The 23,078-nt window shown below is 37.1% G+C and overlaps 1 long non-coding RNA gene across 1 annotated transcript in view; it reads left to right on the top strand.

Moving 5' to 3' along the window:
• Nucleotides 1–1,028: 1,028 nt before the first annotated feature.
• LOC134737923 (uncharacterized) overlaps nucleotides 1,029–23,078 on the top strand; it is a 130,125-nt gene continuing 108,075 nt past the window's right edge. Inside the window, exon 1 of the long non-coding RNA XR_010123358.1 lies at nucleotides 1,029–1,353. This is a non-coding gene — a long non-coding RNA (uncharacterized LOC134737923). The remainder of the gene's footprint in view (nucleotides 1,354–23,078) is intronic.

Here is a 23,078-nt window from a genome sequence, read left to right as displayed (position 1 = left end):
GTATCCTCTTCCCTCAGTGCATGCCACCTTCAGCGTGCCTCTTGTTCAATGGTCTTCGAGCTGCAATTCTTAAAGACTAAAATATCTCTGACACTCCTTTAAAATAAATTCCTGAATATACAACAGAGGCTGTTACAAGGTACCTTCTCCAGTGTCCCTGGAGGGAAATGCTTTGCTGAGGAAGTAATGTCATCACACGCCCCTCCATACACCCACCTTTGCCTTTGATCTTACAGTGTTTACCTGTAGCTTATTGGTACCAAGGCAAACTGAGTATTGCGCATTCGACTTTGAACTAGGTCTGGTTCTCCAAGAGGAGTTCTTTGATGTCAGATCCATTATGCATTGTTTATTACCCTTTCAAACATACCCACATGTATTTCTAAGACCAAGGCTCTTCTTTACCCGTTCAAAAGGAGAGCAGGGGTTTGTTGCCATATTGGCTATCCTTTGATATTTTTTAAATGAGAGAAATAATATCTCTGGAGTCCATTTTGTCCACTTACAAATTATTTTAACAATATATGTGAAGGGCAATTTTACATTCTCTCTATCCCATTACTATCTTCCAAAACACAATTATATGTCAATTGCATGACTCAGAACCTCTTCTGCCCAAGTAATAAGTCATAAGTATAATAGGTAAAAAGAATTTGTCATTGTTCAGTGTGTATACAGAGTTATGTGGCATATAACCTCAGATTTCTTTCAGATCATATATAAATACATAATAAAATAATAATGCTCATTAGTCAACACCAAATATAAGTTCCAGATGTCTGAACATCAAAGTATTTATAGGCCTATAGGAACAGCCTTGAGACAGGAACAGTTCTTCAAAAATGGTACTGGAAGAAAGCAGGCTACAAAAACCTCCCAAATTCGCTGAAACAAAAGCTATTCTTGTTTATACATAAATTATGAATGACTTTTTAAGGGCTGACTCATTGGCTAGTGCATGTGCCTACAAATCCGGTTTCACAAGAGGATGGGAGCTGACTGGACTAACAGGAATTCTGCAACAAATCATATTTTCCCAGCTTGTCTCTAAAGCAAGTCATTTTGTCCGGAGGTTCAGCCACCGCTCTTGTCAAGGCACAGCGGGGGCTGTTGCTTGCCTGGGAACTCTGCCAAAGCTGCAACACCACTCAATTCACCTAGCAGGGGCCACCTGCTTCAGGGGCATTGTGGACCAGTCCTCTGGACACTAGTCTTTGGAAGAAGGGACTTGACAGCCCCGGCGAGTGGTGAGATTGAGTGGCAGCAGGTGGGCTGCTTGCCTGAGGCCACTCACCCCATGCAACTGCAATTCCCAAGCCTTTTCCCTGGATGTCAGCCTCTATCCACAGTGAGGTAGGTGTGGGAGAACTGCCCTGGAGGCTCCTAATCCCAACTGTGCCATGTATTCGCTGCCTGGCTTTAAACAAATTAGCTTACGTTTCTCTTAAATTTTCTCATCCATAAAATGTAGTGCCATACAGAATAACCTTTCAGGTCCTGTCCAGCTTTGATAAGTTTTCCTTTACACAAAAGGACGTAAATGTACATATTACTTAGTTCATCCATGTGCTGTATGAGACCTTGATGACCAGTATTGCTAGTAAGTGGCTTAATCGTGACTCAGAATAAAATTCATGACAAATACAGATCTTCCAAGATTAGAAGCGTTTCTCTCTTGCAAGGAGGAGCAGGGGCAGGACACAACAGTTCTTTCTGAGGGTTTAATATGAAAAGTTAGAGCCCAGACAAATTGTTTGCAACATGAAAAAAAAAATCCTCTTATCCTTCTCTGTCTCATATCTTCCTCCTCAGACAGGAGAGAAAAAGTGAAAGCACTTTTTAAACATAGTGATTCAAACCTTCCAATGACTGATAGTGTATGAATGTCAAGAATTTTGAACATGAGTTATCCGTCCCAATTTTTCTATCCCAAATGCTTTTTGTTGGTTTTTCTAACCAGGGGAGAATGCTCCTCGGAAGGAAGTATTTCATTTTTGAAGTGTTAAATAGGGAAGTTTGTATTTGAATCTGAGCTCCATTGGAGCTCTTTGGAAAGCTGTTTTAAGTGGAGATAACCACACCTCTTTCCCTCCTTTTTCTCGGAGGGAATTTGTTTTTATTGGCACACTTGTCTACGCGAAGAATCCTGAATTTCCTCTGATAAAAATTTGATCAATACAAGGTGGTAATAGTGCTCAGTTATCACTTTTCATTAATCAATAAAGACTGCAAACTTCTACAGTCAACATGGAATAAAGTCAACATGAAATGGAGATTACTTAAACCTTGAAGCTCCAACGTTGCACAATTAACAATAAATCCATTATTACTTGATGCATTTGCTCAAACAAAAAACACATGTGACTGGAAATTCAAAAACTGAACAGGCATTGGCAAATGTTTTCCAAATATAATACACTATCCTGACAGCTAATGCATCAACAGTGTTTACTTCAGCAAATGTTTCTAATTTGCAGGGAGAAAAAAACAAGTGTCTTATAATAATCTTTAACATTTGAATACGTGTGTGTTGCTTTACAGTTTACAAAGCACTTTCAGTGTATACATCCCCTCAACTGATCCTTAAAATCACCCTGGGAGGTAGACAGGACGTGTATTTTATTATCTTCCAACAATTTTTAGTTCCCCCAACCTGTCATGGTGTTCTTTGTCTCTGATTTCACACGTGCGCTTCTTGAGTCCTGGAATGCCCTCTTTCCGCTCCCCTGCCCCATTATTCTTCTAGTTAATGCCTAATCAACTTTAAAAATCAACACAACTGCTGCCTCCTTTCAAATCCTCTGAAAGTCTCCAGACTGATGTAGACATCTCTCTTCTGTGTTGCTCCAATACCTTATGTGTGGCTGTGATCACATTTTGCTGTAATCTGTTCGCTTTTCTGTCTCTCTTACTAGACTGTGCACTAACTTGATTGCATGGCACTTGTTTTATTTACTTGACATCTGTAGCACCTACCACTATCCCTGTTGTATAGTAAGGACTCAATAAATGTCTGGTGAAAGAATAAATGAAGTCCATTTATGAGATGAGACTGAAGTTCACAAATGTAGGTGTCTTGTTCAAAGTCACACGCTTAGTGAAGGACAGGGACTGAACTTTAACCTGTACTGCTGGTTTTCCAGTCCGATAGTCTTTTCCTCGATATCACCCTGTGTTTGCTCTGTTTATTTCTATTGAAACTTATGAAATATTCATGGATGTAACGTAATAGCATTTTGAGGATATTTCTGCAGCATATGTAAGAAGTCATTGGGAAGAAATTTTTGCTGACTTCTTATCTTAGTTCTTTATTCATTTATTGTTTTTTACTCAGTTCCTATTTCTTCTATCAAGGATTTGAGGCAGCTTAAAATAACGTTAACATAAAACAAGGATAAAAGATAAAGAGCCACAAAAAAGAGAAAGTAAGGAGGGAAGTTTTCGTATCAGAAATTCTAGGCAATGAGAAAGACCAGTTGAGCTTAAAACTTGTCCTTGAGCATTCTGAGATCCCAGTAGAAAAGAGAAACACAATGTGCTATATTGCTATTATTACATAAAGAAAGAGAACACCCCAGAAGACTTTTTTCCCTCATAACATTAAGGGGGATTAACTCTATGGATATTTATATGACTCCGTGAGAAACACAGTGGAAAATGCCTTACCTGCAGCTCACACAAGAGGAATTCCTTCAACAAACATTTTTAAAAATCTCCTATAAGTTGGGCACTGTATTAAGGATTAGGACAAAGATGAGTAAGATAAGACCCTACTTTCAAGAGACTTCACAATCTGCTAGCAGAGAAAAGCAGTACACAGCTAACTAAATGGGCAGAAGCCTTCTTAACAGATGTTTGTTGTAGTTACCCTAATAATAACTGGAGGCATAGAGATCCCTCGAAGACATCTCTATGAGGAAGTTAAATGCAGAATATGTATGTAGGTTGCATTTTGAGATTAATACTTCCTACTCAGTCCTTATTTTTTTAAAATCACATAGTTCAACAAATATTTATACATACTATAATGCTTAATAATGAAGGGATTCATGTTCTCTTAATTTCTGTTTGAATTTCTCTTAATTCTTTCATTTAAAATCTGTGCACATTGTATAATTGCTGTTCAAAATAAGAATATGTGTGCTTTAAAAGCTTATAAATATTATCCATATGTGGAGACATCTTTTCCAACTATAGACCATTAGGAAGTAAACCTAATAATAAATTGTCTGGCCTTAGAAAACATGGTTAGAGTGAAAAGTCCACATTTTGTTCCTGTAATTTGTAACGCACTTAGAAAATACCAAAGCTGGCTCAGAACCAGCTGACGAGCCCTCCAGCACTGGATTCATAATGGGGAGCCTATTTTTCTTTTATTACTGGTAACTGGAAAAGCCTAGCAACTATTTTCCATTGACATTCCCTCCAGGATGGAGAGCTTGTTTTTCCTAGATTTTTGTGTATTTTTAGGCAGTCATCTTGGGCAGTCTGGCTTTGTATCAAAAGTGTTATTAATTGAAGAGTTTCTCCCTTGGGCTATTGGGTAGAAAAATACACTCTCTGTATCTTCATGTCTATTTTGGGGGTCATGGCTGGTTCCAGTTCCCCATCTTTTTGCAAAGCGGCTGTTCTTTCATCTTATCCCTATAGTGTGCCTGGAGAAAGGAAGAAATAGAATCCCATAGCTATGATCACCCTTCTAAAAGTCTTACTTGGAAGTGGCAGAAGTGGCAACCTTGGGCCTCTGAATTCCTTTTCTAGAACTTATGGAAAATAGAAAAAATCGTTGTTGGAGAAGCAGAAGGTTAATTAGTAGGCAAAGAAGGATGGCAGTCTCCACCTTCAGGATGACTACTGGATACAGCTTTTGGGAGATTTTCATTATACTTGACTTTATCTCTGCCTGGAGTTCTCCATTGCATAGTTCTCCTCTTCTTACAAGCAAAACATGCTTGCGCTTAGTTTGGGTTCAAAAAACATTTTTACAAGTCCTTTGTCCTATGCATGGGTTTTGCTCCTTTTGCTTGGTACTATAAAGCAAAGCATGCTTAGTTTTAGTTATCAAGGAGAGATGGGTTTGATACTTTATCATTTAAAAACATCATTTAGCAATTTGGAAAGTACTGGTCTAGCACCTAGGCCTCTCACTTATGTCTCACATGAACACACTGGGAAGTGAACTAACAGGGATTGATAGGCTGTAGGTCACTTGTGTTATGGTAGGCATGTTAATACATTATTTCATTTAGTTCTCTTGACCAAAGTGCATAGAAGAAAATGATTACTTCATTTTCTAGTAACAGATTTTAGAAGTCAGCTAACTTGTGAAGGTCACACTGTTGGTAATAGGGAAGCAAGGGATGGTCTGAAGTTGGTATAACTCCAAAGCCTGGTACTCCATCCTATTTACCAGCACACCATAACCTTCTATGATACATCTTTAGGAGAGTAAGGGATAGTGACATATTCCCTGAATAGTTTTTCCTGAAAGGATTGTTTTTACAGCTTAGGATTATCATCAGTTGAACAGCGTTTCAGGCTATAGCCCAGCATGCATCTTCTGAGGAAAACACTGATTCACCCAGTTATATTATTCAGTGGAGACTAAGAATATGAGGCATGAGTGGATGTGAAATTCCTTTTCAATGAAGACAGAGATGTCAGAGGAAAAAGTTGTTAATGACATTTCATAATACTTTATACACAGTGTACTTATCTGATTTTAAAGTTCTCTTGTCCTAGTTAAGAAGACAAAATGAGGGGTGTGATGCCCACATAGTTTCACTTGAAAAAGAGACACATAATGAAGTCAAACCTTTGAGGTATTCACTGATATGGCTTGTTGGGAGTGGCCGCTTTTCAGTTGAGGACATCATGATTCAAGTGTGGAGTTTAGAGGCCAAGATCTGGGCTTCGGAGAGTTTAACTGTTGCGATCTATAGAAAGTTATTTTGCTAAAAAGGCTTATTTCCTTTCATTGATAATAAAAATATTATTAAACTCTAGTCATAAATAAAAATTCTAGGGCATCCTGAATTATTAGTCAGCATGTATGTATCCTAGGGTTTTGTTCAAAATATTAAATATCTGCTTTGGCATGGCCACTGACCATTAGCATGGACTCAGGCTTTGGAGTTGGGGCTGAATTGGGTAGGACCCTTCCCCTGTACAGCTTTAACCCTTTAGGGGCTTGACTATGGGAAGTTGTGGGGGGTCCCAAGGAAGGGACCAAGGTGTCCAGAATAGCAGAAAGGATCTATGGGACAATTTATAAACTGAAAAAAATGTTCAACATTTTAACAGTGGCTACTTTCTCACTAGCATGTATGAGATGAATATCAGATCTGTGTACATCACAAGCAATCTAATATAGTAATAAATTCCTACATACACCAGCCACTATGGGGCTAAACAAGAGAGACCTTGAAACCAATGTGAAACTCCTTTTATGGAGTATTTTCTAGAAATACTAACATCTAACACTGGAAAGATAATATAATTGAATAATTAGGAATAAGGGCTCTGGGGTTAGGCTGCTTGCATCTATTAGTTTCCTGTGGCTGCTGTAACAAATTATCACAAACTTAGTGGCTTAAAACAGCACAACACACATTTATTCTCTCACAGTTCTGGAGGTGAGAAGTTTCAAATCACGATGTTGTCAGGGCTGCATTCCTTCTATTGGCTTCATGGCAGACTCAATCTGTCTTGCCTTTTCAGCTTCTAGAGATCATCTGCATTCATTCCTTGACTAATGAACCCTTGCTTCTATCACTCAACTTCTTGCTTCTGACATCACATCTCATATTACTGACTCTGACTTTCTTGTTTCTCTTATAAGGACCCTTGTGATTACATTGGATCCACCTAAATAATCCAGGATACTCTGCCCATCTCAAGATCCATAATTTAGTCACATCAGCAAAGTTATTCTTTCCATAAAAGGTAACATATTCATAGATTCTGGGGATTCAGTCATAGATACCTTTGGGAGCCCATTATTCTGTCTACCAAAATGGATCCCCATCCTGGCTTTGTCACTTTTTAGCTTTGTGATCTAGTGAGTAGCTATAAGGCAAGTTACTTATTCTCTCTGTGTCTCAGTTTTCTCATCTGAAAAATGGGAATAATAGTAGTACTTCATATTCATAGGGCGAAGATGGAGTGAATTAGTACAGGAGAAGGGCTTGGAACCATTCCTAGCCTCTAGCGTGTGTGCAGTGAGAGACATCCGTTGTAAAAACGGGACTGTATCCATGCTCTTGGGGTATGTCTACTACCCCAGCAAGCTCTGTTCAGCTCCCTGCAGCTGAGCACAGAGCCGATGTCCTTGTCAGGCCAACTTAGGGAGACGGCACCCTTTGGTGCTTCGTGATTCTGTTGCAGTACAATGATATGCCTGGTTTCCTATTCCTGCAATCATTCCTGGACTATAGTTGGGGAGCTTCTTGAGTTCCCCTTGCAGTTTTAACCTTGTTTCAACCTCTGGGACAAGAAGAGGAAGGATAGACAATGTTTAAGAAATTGTAGCTCTAGATTCCAGAACTCACTGTGAAGCCATGCCCAAGTTCTATCAATTTCTTCTTTCAGTGATCATCGTTTTAAGAATCTTCCAAAATGGAGTTCCATCCTGTTCTCTGCCATCTTCCTAGCGCAGGGTTCATGATCAGATTGCTGTTTCCTGTCCCCACCCTAATATTGCCATCTTCTAGTCTTTCTGCTTCTAGCGCCCCTGTGGGTTTTCCTTAGTGTTTATCCCCTGCGTGAGATTGTTACATCTTCCAAAGCCTGGAGCAATCCACTCCTAGCCTCTGCCTCCCCTCTGGAAGAGATTTCAAAGCACTGCCTTCATATCAAATGAGGGGAATAAAAACTGTTCCTTTTTATAGAATAAATTGGATTTGGACTTTCAGGCATCTGTTGTCTGAGGGTTGACATGAAAGAAGAAAGTGGCATGTGTATCTGCGGGTGGAACAGATGGCTCCTTCCAACTTGGGAAAAATCTATGAATTCAGTGGAAACACTCTAAGGAAAGTTAGAAGACATTCTCCTGGCATAACTGCCTATAGAGAAACTGTGTTTCTCCAGAGTATTATAACAATTCATTTCATTTCTTTAGTGTTCATGGTTGCCTTTTTTACATCCCTATTTGTGGGAATGTCTGACCTGTAAAACCATAGAAAAATGTATTCTCCAACACTAAATATCAATCTGTTGAAACCACTGATTCTCCCCACCCCCCATACCACCTTTAAAAAAATTCCAGTTTGTGGCTTCACTTTGGTAACTTATGTTGCTTCTAAACTAGGTTGTACTATTTTGAAAAACAAAAAAGTATTTTACCCAGACCTATTTTCCTTGTCAGCTGCTTTGCCACAAAAGACTAAATTTATCTCTGAAATTATAAGTAGACCTTAGTTATAGACAAGTTTTACTGGCTACCTTAAAAGAGGCATGGCTATTTTAATGAGTAGAATAATCTGAACGTTTTATTTTTTTAAATTTTGTAGCCCTCTTTTCAAATACTTAAAAAATCTTTCATTAAAAGATATGCAAATCATCTACATAATATAAAAACATAACAACTCTCTAACATTAAGTATCTGAAGAGTAAGACACAAACACTCAGTCCAAAGTAGGTGTTTCATCTTATGAAGTGGAAAGAATTCTTGATTAGAAGTTAGAAAACCTGGGTACTAGTTCTTAGTTACTAATTATTAAGACTTAAATTTTTTGTGCTTCAACTTTTAATCTGTAAAATGTGGATCATGATTCCTCTGTCTCATAAACTTGTAAAAGGGCTCAATGGAAATAATCTTTAATAAATTGCATTGAAGAGCTCAAAGAGCCATTTTAAATGTGAATTGCCAGCATGACATAGCAGACAAGGCATGGATTCGCAGTCAGCCAGTGCAGTGGATGCTGGTTCTGCCATGTAATAAGCTGTGTGACTTGCTCAAGTTAACTAGCACCTCTGAGCTTTGATGTCTTTATCTGTAAATATAAAACCCTTCTGAGTGAGTGTGAGAACAGAAAGAATGCAAAGCAAGTGTTAATAATAGTAGCTCTTATTACTTTTCTCCGCTGAGCAAGGCATTCTTGTCAGTGTATCCAAGCTATAAATATACCATTCCCTGCATCAGCCACTCTTGGAACATTTGACTCAATAGCCTTTCTCCTTTTTTATGAAAAATTGATACTGTGGGTAGGCTTGTGGTTCTCCATGTCATTAAGTTCAGAAATAAATGTGCTCAACCATAAACTTCACATTTCGTCTTCAGGGCAGATCAGGTTTTCAATGTGCACATAAGTTAAGTGTCTTCTTGCCTGCAAGGAGCTTCTTTATCTCTTAAGGCCCAGGTGGGGCTCAGGCCCCAGCAAATAATTGCTTCTAAGAGTATTATGTCTAAAAATGTTTCCTTCTCTCAGTAAGGCCCAGTGTCACTTGTAGCTCAGTCTGGTATGGCCGTAAGTCAAGGAGTGCAAACTCAGGCAGGGACAGGGAAGTAACCCAATGGGTGTTGTTGGCGGGTGTTGAGGGTGAGAAATTGGGAGATGTGCAGCATGGGGACTATGGCCCACAGCAGGCCTGCGCCCTGTCTAAAGGATGGCAGCTCTCAGCCCAGCTGACGGTTGCCAGGCAGGAATTTGGCCCAATTTTGTTGCATTCTGTTTGTTATCCCCACCCAAAGCCACAAATTTGAATTTTCATGTGCTATTTCTCAGTTTTTAAATGTTGGCTAGTAATCTAAATTTCTTTCTAACTCTGTGGAAATTAGAATGGGCTCCTGGCCCATCAGTGTGTATTCTCTGATATGCAGTTCCACCTGTGGCCCCCTAGTAATTGTTATGGACTGGGGAGATACTACCTTTATCTGAACAATCTTGGGTCACTTAGAATCGTAATTACTTTCAAGTGAAAAAGCTACAGACTCTCCATAGAGAGGATTTTGGCTCTGAAATGATCAGATATCTTTTCTGTTCTTGATTATAAATAATTTTTTAAAGCATAAGAAAATATAACCCTTCTTGACCATTATCTCTTGATAAATATTATAGTTTTCAACCCAGGTTCATGTAGGATCAGGATACTTTAAATTAGGATAGGTGATCTACTTATGCATCCGGACTTTCAAAACAAGTGAAGTTTTGGAATGGGATGGAGAGATCTTGTCCAGGTATGTTTTCCATTAGCATCAAGTCCTTATAACTTGAATACCTATCTATGCTCAGAAATTAGTAGGTTGAAAACCCAGCTGGAGTAGAGTCTGTGGGGGCATTTATGGAGATAAACAACTTTTTGTCTTCACTCCCCTCAAATTCCTTAGATTGGGTAGAGAAAGAGGAAGCTCACGCCTCTGGGTAAATGGGGAAATTAGGTGGTGAAGCTGATAGCCAGTTCTTTGCTTAGAATATCAGTGTTGGAAGGGAAATTGGACTCTTGGAAATAGTTTAACTCAATGACTTTTACAAGGGATTCTGAGGTTTTCAGAAGAGTTTGGGGATCTCACAAGGGGGCTGGTCTTTTAAATGACACTAATCTTTACTAGAGAGTATTGATATTATATGTAAGAGGTGATTTGAAGAAAAGATTTCATTAATTAAAGAAAGAAAACCCCAGTGGTCTCATTTTGACTTTTAGTTGAAGAAACAGCCCGGCGTCCAAATTGCCCAAGCCTACCCCGTTGGTGAAGGTCAAGCCCTGTCTGCAATCTGACTCGGCTGCCTCCACACCCTTTCCTGCATTCAGCCTCCACATTAGCCTCCTGTAGCTAATAATCAGCACCTGATTTATCTCTTCTCAAAGGTGCTGGAGACATTTTCCATTGCTTGCTGAAATGTGAAGTATCTTGAACTGTTTTTTTTTTTTTTTTCCATAAGTTTGGGCAATTCTGACATATTGACAAGGGCTTACGATCACTAGTAAGCACAACAACCACGTGTCATTTAGACTCAGATATCTTTTGCTAGTGGATCCTTGGCCACCACCAGTCCCTCTATCTGGCCTCTATCTATAAGGACTGTGGTCAGTTGGGAGGATCAGATGCTGATATGTCCTGGCGATGTGCTAATAAATGTTTAACAACTGCTTCTCTGGGGGTGGGTAGCCGTGATTCATAGCATTTGCCAATATCCATTATGTAAATAATCTCACCCCAGCTGACCTGAAGCTACCAATGAGACATCACTGAGCAAGAAATTGGAGAAAGAAAGATGTACACAGTTGGCTCTCTCCAGTGGTACTAGCTGGCTCTAGCACACCATTGTACATTCTCCTCTTTTCAGGAATTCATAGGCCTTTAGTTTATCCCCAATTATTACCTCCACAATCAGTATTTTCCATCCTTCCTTACTCCGACATTTCTCTCCCCGTAATGCCAAACCAACCTTGAGATGATCACTATATCAAGTGACTGATTGAATTAAAAGCATCCTTAAATAATCTAAGCATTTAAAAATACATTTCAGGTAAGAACATCGGCAAATTCTTGCCCATCCCATCATTAAAAAACACAACTTTCATTGCTTTATGTTTTTACCCATTTCTTTAATTTTGTCTTTTAAAAACCCAAGTATTCTAAGTTATTTCACTAGATGGTGCTATATATAATTAATATAATTAAGAGTTAGGACAAATGTCAGCTAAAAAACCTGGAAATCCTCTGAAGAAAGCACTTCTTTTTATGACCAGAAGTTGTCAAATCGAAACTGGGATACTCCAATTGACTTTATTATTTTCCTTGCCTTTGTTGGTGGGATTTGTAAAAGCTGCTCACCAAGACAGATTGTCATTTGGCACTTACTTTTAAGCATGACTTTCCCCAGTGATGGAAAGTTCTTTAAATTTTCTCTGTCATAAAGATCTTACCATATTTTTTGCACCATTGAACTCTGCCACAGGTCACACTTCATTTGGAAGGTGTCTATCCTCTATCCTGTGACCACTCCTTAATCATCGTTCTTTGGGTACCAGCATTCTTTGTTCCTATAGTTGAATTTCTGAGCTGTAGAATATGTTAGTGAATTATTTTCCAAACAGTTCATACAGTTAAGAATTTTGCAAGCCTGATTTAGTATCTATAATTTGTTAGGAAATGTGTAAGTCCTCTACACATTTTGTTTTCATTCATTAAGTACAGGAATTTGTTCTATTTACTCAACTTTTAAAGTATTCTTTCAACCCTCCATACTCAGGAGACACACAGAGATAAAGAACTGCTCTAAAAGGAGGCTAAAAATCATATCAATCTACATCTCACCACCTTTAGAATTGTCATCATTTTCATTGTTAACCAGAATGAGATACAGCTTTTAACTTAAAATTCTACTTTTAAGCACAGAAATGGAGAAAAGGATATTAATTGTTACTGAAAGTACCTTCCTTACAACACTGTCATATCCAAGTAGGAGCCATGTTTTGCTTACAATTCTATCACTTGGCAGGGTACTAGGCATAAATTGGGGATCAACAATTACCTTCTACATGCATGGCAAGGATATGCACTTATTCTAACCCAATTATTCTTTACGATACTAGAAGAAAGCAATATTATTCCCAAAAGTCCCATAAAATGAAGACATAGATTATCAGAGACGTGTCTTAGGTGTCACAGGCAATGCAAGCAAAAGGGCTAGAATTTTCTCCCAGGTCTGACTCCAAAAGCCACCATCTTGTTGGTTTCATGAAGATTAAACATTCAGTCAGTCAGCTGGAATTCTTTCAAGTCCTGAAACCCGGGAAAGAATTACAAATGCTTATTTGCTTATTTTTGGGAGAACAAAATAACAAAACATTATAGCAAATTCGAATAGCATGGTACTCAATTTTGATAAGCATGGGAAACTAGGAATATTATTCACTACCTAGAGGGGAAGTGCGTTTTATATTGCATCCTGCAAATCTTCACAACTGGCCACAGAATTATAGTTAAAAATAAAAATATTGAGGCATATTTGATAATTCTGATAAGCCAATTTGATTAATTGCATTTCTTGTTATAGGTTCAGATAATCTATTGATTCTTCAGTTAGTGTTGGTAGTTTGTGTTTTTTGAGAAATTTGTCCATTTCATCTAGATTTTTATTGTTATTGTTGGCATACAATTGTTTATAGTATTTCCTTTTTATCTTTTTATTGTTGTAAAGCCAAGAGTAATGTCCACTCTTTCTTTTCTGATTTAGTAATTTGAGTTATCTTTGTTTTTTCCTGGTTGGCCTAACTAAAGTTTTGTCAATTTTGTTGATCTTTTCAGGGAACCAACTTTTGTTTCAATAATTTTCTCTATTTTTATGTTCTCTATTTCATTTATTTCTTCTCTAATCTTTATTATTTTCTTCCTCTTGCCTGCTTTGGGTTTTGCTTACCTTTTCCTAGTTTCCTAGGGTAGAAGGTTAGGTTATTGATTTGAGAATTTTTTTCTTTTTTTAGCATAGGCGGTTATAGCTATAATATTCCCTCTAAGCACAGCTTTTATTGCATCACATAAGCATTGATATGTTGTGTTTTGGTTTTCCTTTATCAAAATAGTTTCAAAATATTTTCTGATTTATCCTTTGTTTTCTTCTTTAACCCACTGGTTATTTAGAAGTATGTTGTTTGATTTTACCATATTTGTGAACTTCCTGAATTTCCTTTCCAATATTGATTTTCAATATCATTCCATTGAGTTCAGAGAACATACTTTATATAATTTTAATCCTTTAAAATCCATTGAGACTTCTTTTATGGCATAAAATATGTTCTATCTTGGAGAATGTTCTATGTGCCTTTGAGAAGAATGTGTATTCTGTTGCTATTGGGTGCAGTATTTGTAGATGTCTGTTAAATGTTAGATATATTTTCATGTAGGGTTGTTCCTGTCTTCCATTTTCTTGTTGATCTTCCATCTTGTTCTATCCACTATTAAAAGTGAGATATTGAAGACTTTAACCATTATTATTGAATTGTTCATTTCTCCCTTTAGTTCTGTCAGTTTTTGCTCCATGTATTTTGGAGCTCTGTCATTATGTGCATATAGGTTTATAATGATTATATCTTCTTGATGGGCTGACTTTTCTGTCATCATAATGTGTTTTTATTTATCTCCAGTAACAACATATGACTTAAAGTCTATTTTGTCTGATATTATTAAAGCTACTTCAGATGCTTGTTGGGTACTGTTTGCACTGTATATATATTTTTTATCATTGTGGTGTCAAACTATTTGTGTCTTTGAATTATAGTGTGTCTCCTGTAGACAGCATATAACTGGATCATTAAAAAATTAATTCTCCCAGTCTCCGCCTTTTAATTATAATGTTTAGTCAATTTACATGTAATGTAATCACTGATAGGGTAGGATTTACAGTTGCCATTTACTATTTATTTTCTATATCTAATGGAGTTTTTGTTGTTGTTATTCTTGTATTTCTCCATTATTGTGTTTTTGGGGTTAAATAGATATTTTCTAGTGTACAGTTTTAATTCTCCCTTATTTTTCCATATATGTATATTTATTTTAAAGTTTTTTTTAGTGGTTATTCTAGGATTACAATGAACATAATTCATAACAATTTAGTTTGTATTAATACCAACTTAATTTTAATATTATATAAAAACTTCAATTCTATATAACTCTATGACTTTCCCCCATTTTCTTTGTGCTACTATCATTCCACAAATTACATCAACACAAATTTATAATTATTGCTTTATGTAACTGTCTTTTAAATCGGATAGGCGAAAAAAGTGTCATATACAAAAAATAATTTTGGAGTGTCTTTTATATTTACCTGCATAGCTATCTTTATTGGTGCTCTTCTCTAAGTGATTTAAACTGGTTAACATTTTTTCATTTTGGTCTGAGGGACCGCATTTCATGTGCAGCATATATGCCAGCAATAACTTATCTTAGTTTTTGTTTATCTGAGGATTTTGAATTTCTCCATCATTTTTGAAGGGTAGTTTTGCTGAATGTAGAATTCTTGGTTGACAGGTTTTTTTGTTTGTTTTGTTTTGTTTTTTAACACTCTGAATATTCCATCCCACTGCCTTCTGTTTTCTATAGTTTCCAAAGAGAAAGTAGCTATTAATCTTCTTGAGGGTCCCTTGTATGCTTTCAAGATTCTCTGCCTGGCATTGGCTTTCAACAGTTTGATATGATATAACTAGTTCAGAATATACTTGAATTTCGTCTCCTTGCAGTTTGTAGAGCTTCTTGAATATGTAGATTAGTATTTTTCATCAAATTTTGGAAAAGTTTTGGCCATTATTTTTCAAATATGATTTCTGTCCCTTTGTCTCTCTCTTTTCCATCTAATACTCTCCTATGCATATGTTGAGATGCTTGTTGGTGTCCCGCAGGTTGATGAGACTTTCACTTTCTTAATTCCTTTTTCTCTCTGTTACTCAGACTAGATAATCTCAATTGACCTAGATCAAGTTCCATGATTCTTTCTTCTTCTTGCTTAAGTCTGTTGAGTCCTTCAAGTCATTTTTCATTTCAGTTACTTTACTTTTATGTTTCAGAATTTTGATTTGATTCATGAAAGAATAATTTATATATCTATATTTTATTTTATTTATGTTTTTTGAGATGGGGTCTCATTCCGCCACCTAGACTGGAGTGCCATGGTGCAATTTCAGCTCACTGCAACCTCCACCTCCCAGGCTCAGGTGATCCTTCCACCTCAGCCTCCAGTAGCTTGGGATTACAGGCATGCACCACCACACGCAGTTAAGTTTTGTATTTCTTTTGTAGAGATGGGGCCTCACCATGTTTCCCAGGCTAGTCTTGAACTCCTGGACTCAAGCAATCCACCCATCTCAGCCTCCCAAAGTGCTGCGATTACAGGTGTAAACCACCACACCGGGCCAATTTCTATATCTTTAATGTTATTCTGTATTTGGTGAAACATTGTTCTCACATTTTCATTTAGTTATTAACTTACTTGAACTCTTTAAATTTTAACTGACTTAAAGTTTTTGTCTTGTAAGCCTACTGTCTTGGCTTCCTCAGGGACAGTTTCTATTGTTTGCTTTATTTATGTTTATTCTGTATATGGTCCATACTTTCTTTTTTCTTGTATGTGTGTGGGGTTGGGGGTGGGTTTTTTTGGCTCATCTTATATATATTTTTTTGTCTCAAACTGGATACTTAATATAATGTGATTACTCTGGAAATAAAATTCTACCTCCTTTCCTGAGGTTTTTGTTGTTGTTACTGCTTATCATAGTAGCTGTTTGTTTAATGACTTTTCCAAATTACCAGACACTGTAAAGTCAATATTATTTGCCATCCGTGGCCTCTGAAATCTCTGCTCCATTAGCTTAATGGTCAGCTAATGGCTGGACAGAGATTTTCTTAAATGCTTCAACTTAATGTCTCTGTTTTTGCTCAGGAGCTCTCTTTACCACACTCAGCAAATCAGTTAATAGTTCAGCCCTGATCTTTACTTCCTGATTGTGCAGAGCCACAAGATACACCAGAGATAGCTTAGGGCCTTCTCAGATTTTTCTTGAATATGCACTAGCCTGGTGCTTAGTCTTCTAGATTTCCAGTAATGTGTCAGAGCTTTTCAAAACCCCTATGGGAATCTCATTCCCCAGCTTTTTCTTTTGAGCTTTTTGATTAGTCTATTGTTTGCCCTAACTGTTATCCACCACCTCAGGCAGCTGCAGAATTAAACAATTGCCTTTAATTATTATTATTTTTTTTCTGACAAATGCTCCCAGCTACAACTATTTTTGCACTGGGCAAGCTCCAAGTTAGATCAAATGGACATTCTTCCAGGGAACCATAGGACAGTTCAAATAATGGCAGTTTTGGGGGGAATGAGGTTCTGAGGCAACTCCAATCTTATTGTTTCCTTCTAGTGGCTCTCAGGCTATTCTTTCCTTTTCAGGAGCTGTCAGGCTGTTGGTTTTCAAGAAAATCATAGAGCTGGAGAAAGAGGCTTGGGACTAGGGTATATTAAAAGTGTCACAAAGCTCGTTGTTCTTATTGAGATTCATATGATTTTTGAATTAATGCCTCCCTGAGTGATGCAAGTTTTAGGTTAAATTCAGAGTTCTGAAAAGGTTGATTCAGACTTTTTTTTTTTGGCCAGGTTTTCATTGCTTCTATGGAATAGAAAAGTTTTTGAGACCCTTTCTCCACCATTTTTGCTGATTTCACCCAACTCCCTACAAACTGATCTGAACCAAAAAGAATACAAGCATAAAAAACAAGGGAAGTCTGAGAAACTATCTCAGATCAGAGGAAACTAAGGATAACCAAATGCAAAATGGTAACCTGGATTGGATCTTGGAACAATAATAACAAAAACATTACTGAAGAAATTGGCAAAGTCTGATAAAGGTTGTAGTTCAGTCAATATTATTGTACCAGTGTTAATTTCTTAGTCTTGAAAAACATACCATGATTATGTAAGACGCTAAAACTAGAGGAAGCTAGGGGGAGCGTATACAGGAAATCTCCTTCTCTGCAACTTTTCTGGAAATCTAAAATGATTTCAAAGTTAAAAATTTATTGAAAAATAGGGGAATATATCAACAGTCACTTAATCAATGAAGATATACATACAGCAAGTCAATACATAAAAAGATACTCAACAGCATTTTGTCAGCAGGGAATTGCAAATTAAAACAATGAGCTACTACTACACACCTATTAGAATGGCCAAAATCCATAACACTGACAACTTCAAATGTTGGTAAGGGTGTGGAGCAACAGAAGCTCTCATTCATGGCTGATGGAAATGCAAAATGGTACATCTGCTTTGGAAGATACTTCGGCAGTTTCTTACAAAACTAAACATAGTCTGACCATATGATCCAACATCACACTCCTAGGTATTTAGCCAAATGAGTTGAAAACTTACGCCCACACAAAAATGTGTACATGAATTTTTATAGCAGCTTTATTCGTTATCGCCAAAACTTGCAAGCAACCAAGTTGTCCTTCTCAGGTGAATGAAAAACAAACTGTGATACATTTAGACAATTGAATATTTAGTAATAAAAAGAAATAGGCTATCAAGCCAAGAAAATATATGGAAGAAATTTAAATGCAGATTGCCAAGAGAAAGAAGCCAATTTTAAAAGGCAGCATACTGTATGATTCTAACTACATGGCATTTTAGAAAAGGCAAAACTATGAGATAGTAAAAAGATCAGTGGTGGCCAGGGGTTGGGAGGAGACATAGTGAGATAAATGGAGCTCAAGAGATTTCTAGGGCAGTGAAACTGTTCTGTATGATACTGTAATGGTGAATACATGACATTATGCATTGTTAAACCCATAGAATTTAACAACACAAAGAATAAATCTTTTTTTCCTATAGAGTGTTGTGAATTTATTATTATTACTTATTTTTTTAGTTTAACTTCTAACTTCAGGGGTACATGTGCAGGTTTTTTATGTAGGTAAGTGTGTGTCATGGGGGTTTGTTGTACAGATTATTTCATCATCTAGGTATTAAGTCTAGTAACCATTATTTATTTATCTTGAATCTCTCCCTCCTCCAAACCTCTAACCTCTGGTAGGCCCCAGTATGTGTTGTTCTCCTCTATGTGCCCATGTTTTATCATCATTTAGCTGCCACTTATAAGTGAGAACATGTGATATTTGGTATTCTGTTCATGTGTTAGTTTGCTAAGGATAATGGCCTCCACCTCCACCTATGTCCCTGCAAAGGACATGCTCTTATTCTTTGTTTATGGCTGCAGAGTATTCCGTGGTGTATATGTATTAGGTTGGTGCAATACCTAATTTTTGCCATTACAAAAACCGCAATTATGTTTGGCACCAACCTAATACCATATTTTCTTTATCCAGTCTACCTTTGATGGGCATTTAGGTTGATTCCCTGTCTTAACTATTGTGAATATTGCTGCAATGAACATATGCTTGCATGTGTCTTTATAATAGAATGATTTATATTCCTTTTGGTGTATATCCAGTAACAGGATTGCTGAGTTGAATGCTGTTTCTGTTTTTAGGTCTTTGAGGAATCGACACACTGTCTTCCACAATGGTTGAACTAATTTACATTCCCACCAACAGTGTGAAAGCATTCCTTTTTCTCCATAACCTTGCCAGCATCTGTTATTTTTTGACTTTTTAATAATAGCCACTCTGACTGGTGCGAGATCATATTTCATTGTGGTTTTGTTTTGCCTTTCTCTAACGATCAGTGATGTTGAGCTGTTCTTCACATGATTATTGGCCACATGTATGTCTTCTTTTGAAAAGGGTCTGTTCATATTTTTTTCCCACTTTTTAATTGTTTTTTTTTCTTGTAAATTTAAGTTCCTTAGAAAAAATAACTATTGGGTACTAGGCTTAGTACCTGAGTGACCAAATAATAAACTCATGTACCCCTGTGACATGAGTTTACTTATATAACAAACCTGCACACGAACCCCCGAACCTAAAATAAAAAGTTAAAAAAAATTTAAAAATGTGTTTTAAAGTTATAAAGTTATAAGTTCTTTACAGATGCTGGATATTAGACCTTTGTCAGATGCATAGTTTGCAAAATTTTTCTCTTATTCTGTCAGTTGTCTGTTCATTCTGTTGATAGTTTCCTTTGTGTGCTGAAGCTCTTTAGTTTAATTAGATCTCATTTGTCAACTTTTGCTTTTATTGTAACTACTTTCGGTGTTTTCACCATGAAACCTTTTCCCGCTCCTATGTGCAGAATGGTATTGCCTAGGTTGTCTTCCACGGTTTCTATAGTTTTGGGTTTTACATTTAAGTCTCACAAAGAATAAACCTTAATGTAAACTATGTACTTTGGTTAACAATAATATATCAATATTATATCATTTGTAACAAATGTACTGTACAAATGCAAAATGTCAGTAATAGGAGGAACTGTAGGATAAATGTGGATAATATGGGAACTGTGTACTTTTTGCTCAATTTTTCTGTAAACCTAAAACTGCTCTAAAAAGCAAAGTCTATTAATTTAAAAAAAGAATGTAAATTTCTGACTCAGATCCATAAATAGTCACATTTTGAGTTTTTAATGAAAAAAATTTAGGTAATTTTGGAGACTGGAATATTTTAGGAAGAGGCAGAAAGAAAGCTGGATGAACCTATATTTATTGAAGCACATGAGGAAACAAATGTACAGAATTGTTCTTTCCAGTTATGATTTGTTCTAGACTCAAGGCTAAACTTAATGATTTTTATTTTTCATCAGTGAACACAAATACATGTTGAGCATCCCTAATTAGAAAATCTGAAATTTGAAATGCTCCAAAATCTGAAATATTTTAAGCACCAATACAGTGTCACAAATGGAAAATTCCACATCTGACCTCATGTGATGAGCTATAGTCAAAACACAGTCAAAACTTTGTTTCATGCACAAAATTATTAAAAATATTGTATGAAGTTACCTTCAGGCCATGTCTGTAAGGTTTATATAAAAGATTCATATAAGTGAATTTTACATTTAGATTTAGGTCTCATACTCAAGATATCTTATTATGTATATGCAAATATTCAAATATCTGAAAAAATTTGAAATCTGAAACACTTCTGGTCCTAAGCATTTTGGATAAAGGATACTCAACCTATAACATGCTTCCAAAAGAATTTTTCCAAGTCATAGTGATAACACTCTTTCTATGAATGCCTAAACAATTCTGTAATCTCAACCCCTTCTGAGTATCCTTCACTTTGCTGCCAAGAAGAGCAAAGGCAACAAACAAACAAAAAAAAACAAAAACCTTCCTCTATTCATAGTTATTTAATAGCTTTCCTTTCTCCATAGGATAAAATAAACACCTTAGTCTAGCATAAAAATCCACTCATGATTTGGTTCTTATCTACCACATGGTCCCATTTGTTGCATAAGAATGAATGGATTAGTGAGCATATTTAATGAGCACCTACTTAAAAAAGATCACTCTGCAACATTCTAGAGACCCAGCATCAGGGATATAGATATGTTTTCTACTACTATTTTCATAGCTAAATGTCTAGGAACTGTTGTAAACAGAAATCTAGAACTTGAATGCCCTTTAAGCTTTCTAAATCTATCATGTTCTTTCCCACTTTCATGCCTCTGTGATTGCTGGTTCTCTCTCTCTCTGTCTCTCTGTCTCTCTTTCTCTCTTTCCCCCCTCTCTCCTCTCTCTCCTCTCTCTCTCTCTCTCCTCTCTCTCTCTCTCCTATGTTTCCCCTTTAAAAACTAGTGCTGCTTAGCCTGGGAACCTGGGATGGGGGTACACCCTATGTTGGCCTTACAAGTGCCAAGCTATGGACCAAGATTCAGGAAAGCTGCCTGAGAAAATGCCTGTCGCCTTGTCCAGGACAGACGGGCAGTGTGTCTGTTAATGAGGCCAAGGCAATGTGAAACGACTGAGCAAAGACAATTTGGGGTTGTACTTCCTGTTCTTTCCCAGCATGCCATTTACACAGGGAGGCAAAACCACTCATTTTTATAAGGGGGGATTTTTGTACTATCCTAAACAGGCTATATAAAGCCCACTTAAGATAGTAAAGAAAGGAGGAGAAATGGAACAAAGTGTGCCTAGTGATGGGAAAATAGAGTCATTGCCCCTTTGTTTGATTTGGCAACACTCACCTTTTTCCAAGGATAGTTGTTGGGTATCTCTTCAAAATGGAAATATTTTAAGGCTCATTAAAAATTGCCTGGCAAATGCCCTGCAAGATAGCCAGGCAAATGTTAAACAAACAAACAAAACAACCAAATTTTAGGGAGCATTAAATATTGTGTTTCTATCCAGAGATATAAATAAGTAGAGAGGGATGGTAATTAACATCATGTTTTAAAACTAAAACAATGCTTACGTAACTGGATGCTTCATCCTGAAGGATCTGGGCCATGCCTTGCATTCCCTCAGGGTGTACAGCACAGGATATGCACCTTAGCGCGGTGGAATCTGAATGAGGCGTTTCCCAAAGGTGTCTTCTTGTTTCAGAGCAGGGACAGGTGATGAGATGGCCTCTCTTCCTCTCCCGTGTTTGTTTCCCCAGTGCAATGTCAGGTCCCCCAGCATGGACATTAGGCAGCCTGTAGAGGGAGGTTTGCAATGCCAGGTCCCCCAGCATGGACATTAGGCGGCCTGTAGAGGGAGGTTCGCCAGCAAAGCTCCCACGGTGTTTATGGTGCCAGCTGCTTCCTTGGCATCCAGTGAAGTTTCATCAGCTTTTGTTTGGGATTTTCTTGGAGCTCATGCTAATTTCTTTAAGATCGTAAAAGGATGACGTATTTCCACATTTGCAACCACCAATGCTTGCTCAGTGGAAAATGATGAGAAATTGCTTGGTTGCCTCTTTAGGGAGCCAAAGGAACGGGTCTGTAGCACTTTACAAAGTGTTCTCACACCCAGTGTTTCACGAGTCTCTTGGCAAGCCTGGGAAGTAAATACCATTTGTACCAGCAGTTAACAAGGCTGAAATAAGTTGACTAGCTCAGGGCAACTTAACTAGTAAGCATCAGAGCCAGCCAAGAGTTGTGCTTTTTTACACAGTTTTAGGTTCACAGCAAAACTTGAGCGAAAAGTACAGGGTTCCCATTTTCCACCTACCAAAACATGCACAGCTACCCCATTATGAGCATCCCCTACCAGAAGGGTACTTTTGTTACAATCGATGAATCTACATTTTACACATCATTATTACCCAAATTCCATAGTTTATATTAAGTTTTGCTCTTTTTGTTGTTAAGTTCTATAGGTTTGACAAACACCTAATGTCACGTATCCACTGTTACTATAGTATCATACGGAATAGTTTCACTGTCCTAAAAATCCCTTGTACTCTACTAAAGTAGTCCCTCTTATCTGTGGTTTCACCTTCCTTGGTCTCAGTTACCCTCAGACAACCACAGTCCAAAAATAGGTGAGTACAGTACAATAAGTATTTTGACAGAGAGAGAACAGAGAGGCTATATTCACATAACTTTTATTACAGTATAAGGTTATAATTTTTCTATTTTATTATTGTTGTTAATCTCTTACTGTGCCTAACTTATAAATTAAACTTTATCATAGAAACATAGTACACAATATATAGGGTTTGGTACTATCTTCAGTTTCAGGCATCCACTAGGACTTT

This window comes from Pongo pygmaeus, chromosome 13 (genome assembly GCF_028885625.2).
Source record: "Pongo pygmaeus isolate AG05252 chromosome 13, NHGRI_mPonPyg2-v2.0_pri, whole genome shotgun sequence".
Classification (NCBI taxonomy): domain Eukaryota; kingdom Metazoa; phylum Chordata; class Mammalia; order Primates; family Hominidae; genus Pongo; species Pongo pygmaeus.
The sequence above is the reverse complement of the archived record's forward strand: the minus strand, read 5'-3'. Positions and strand labels throughout refer to the sequence as shown.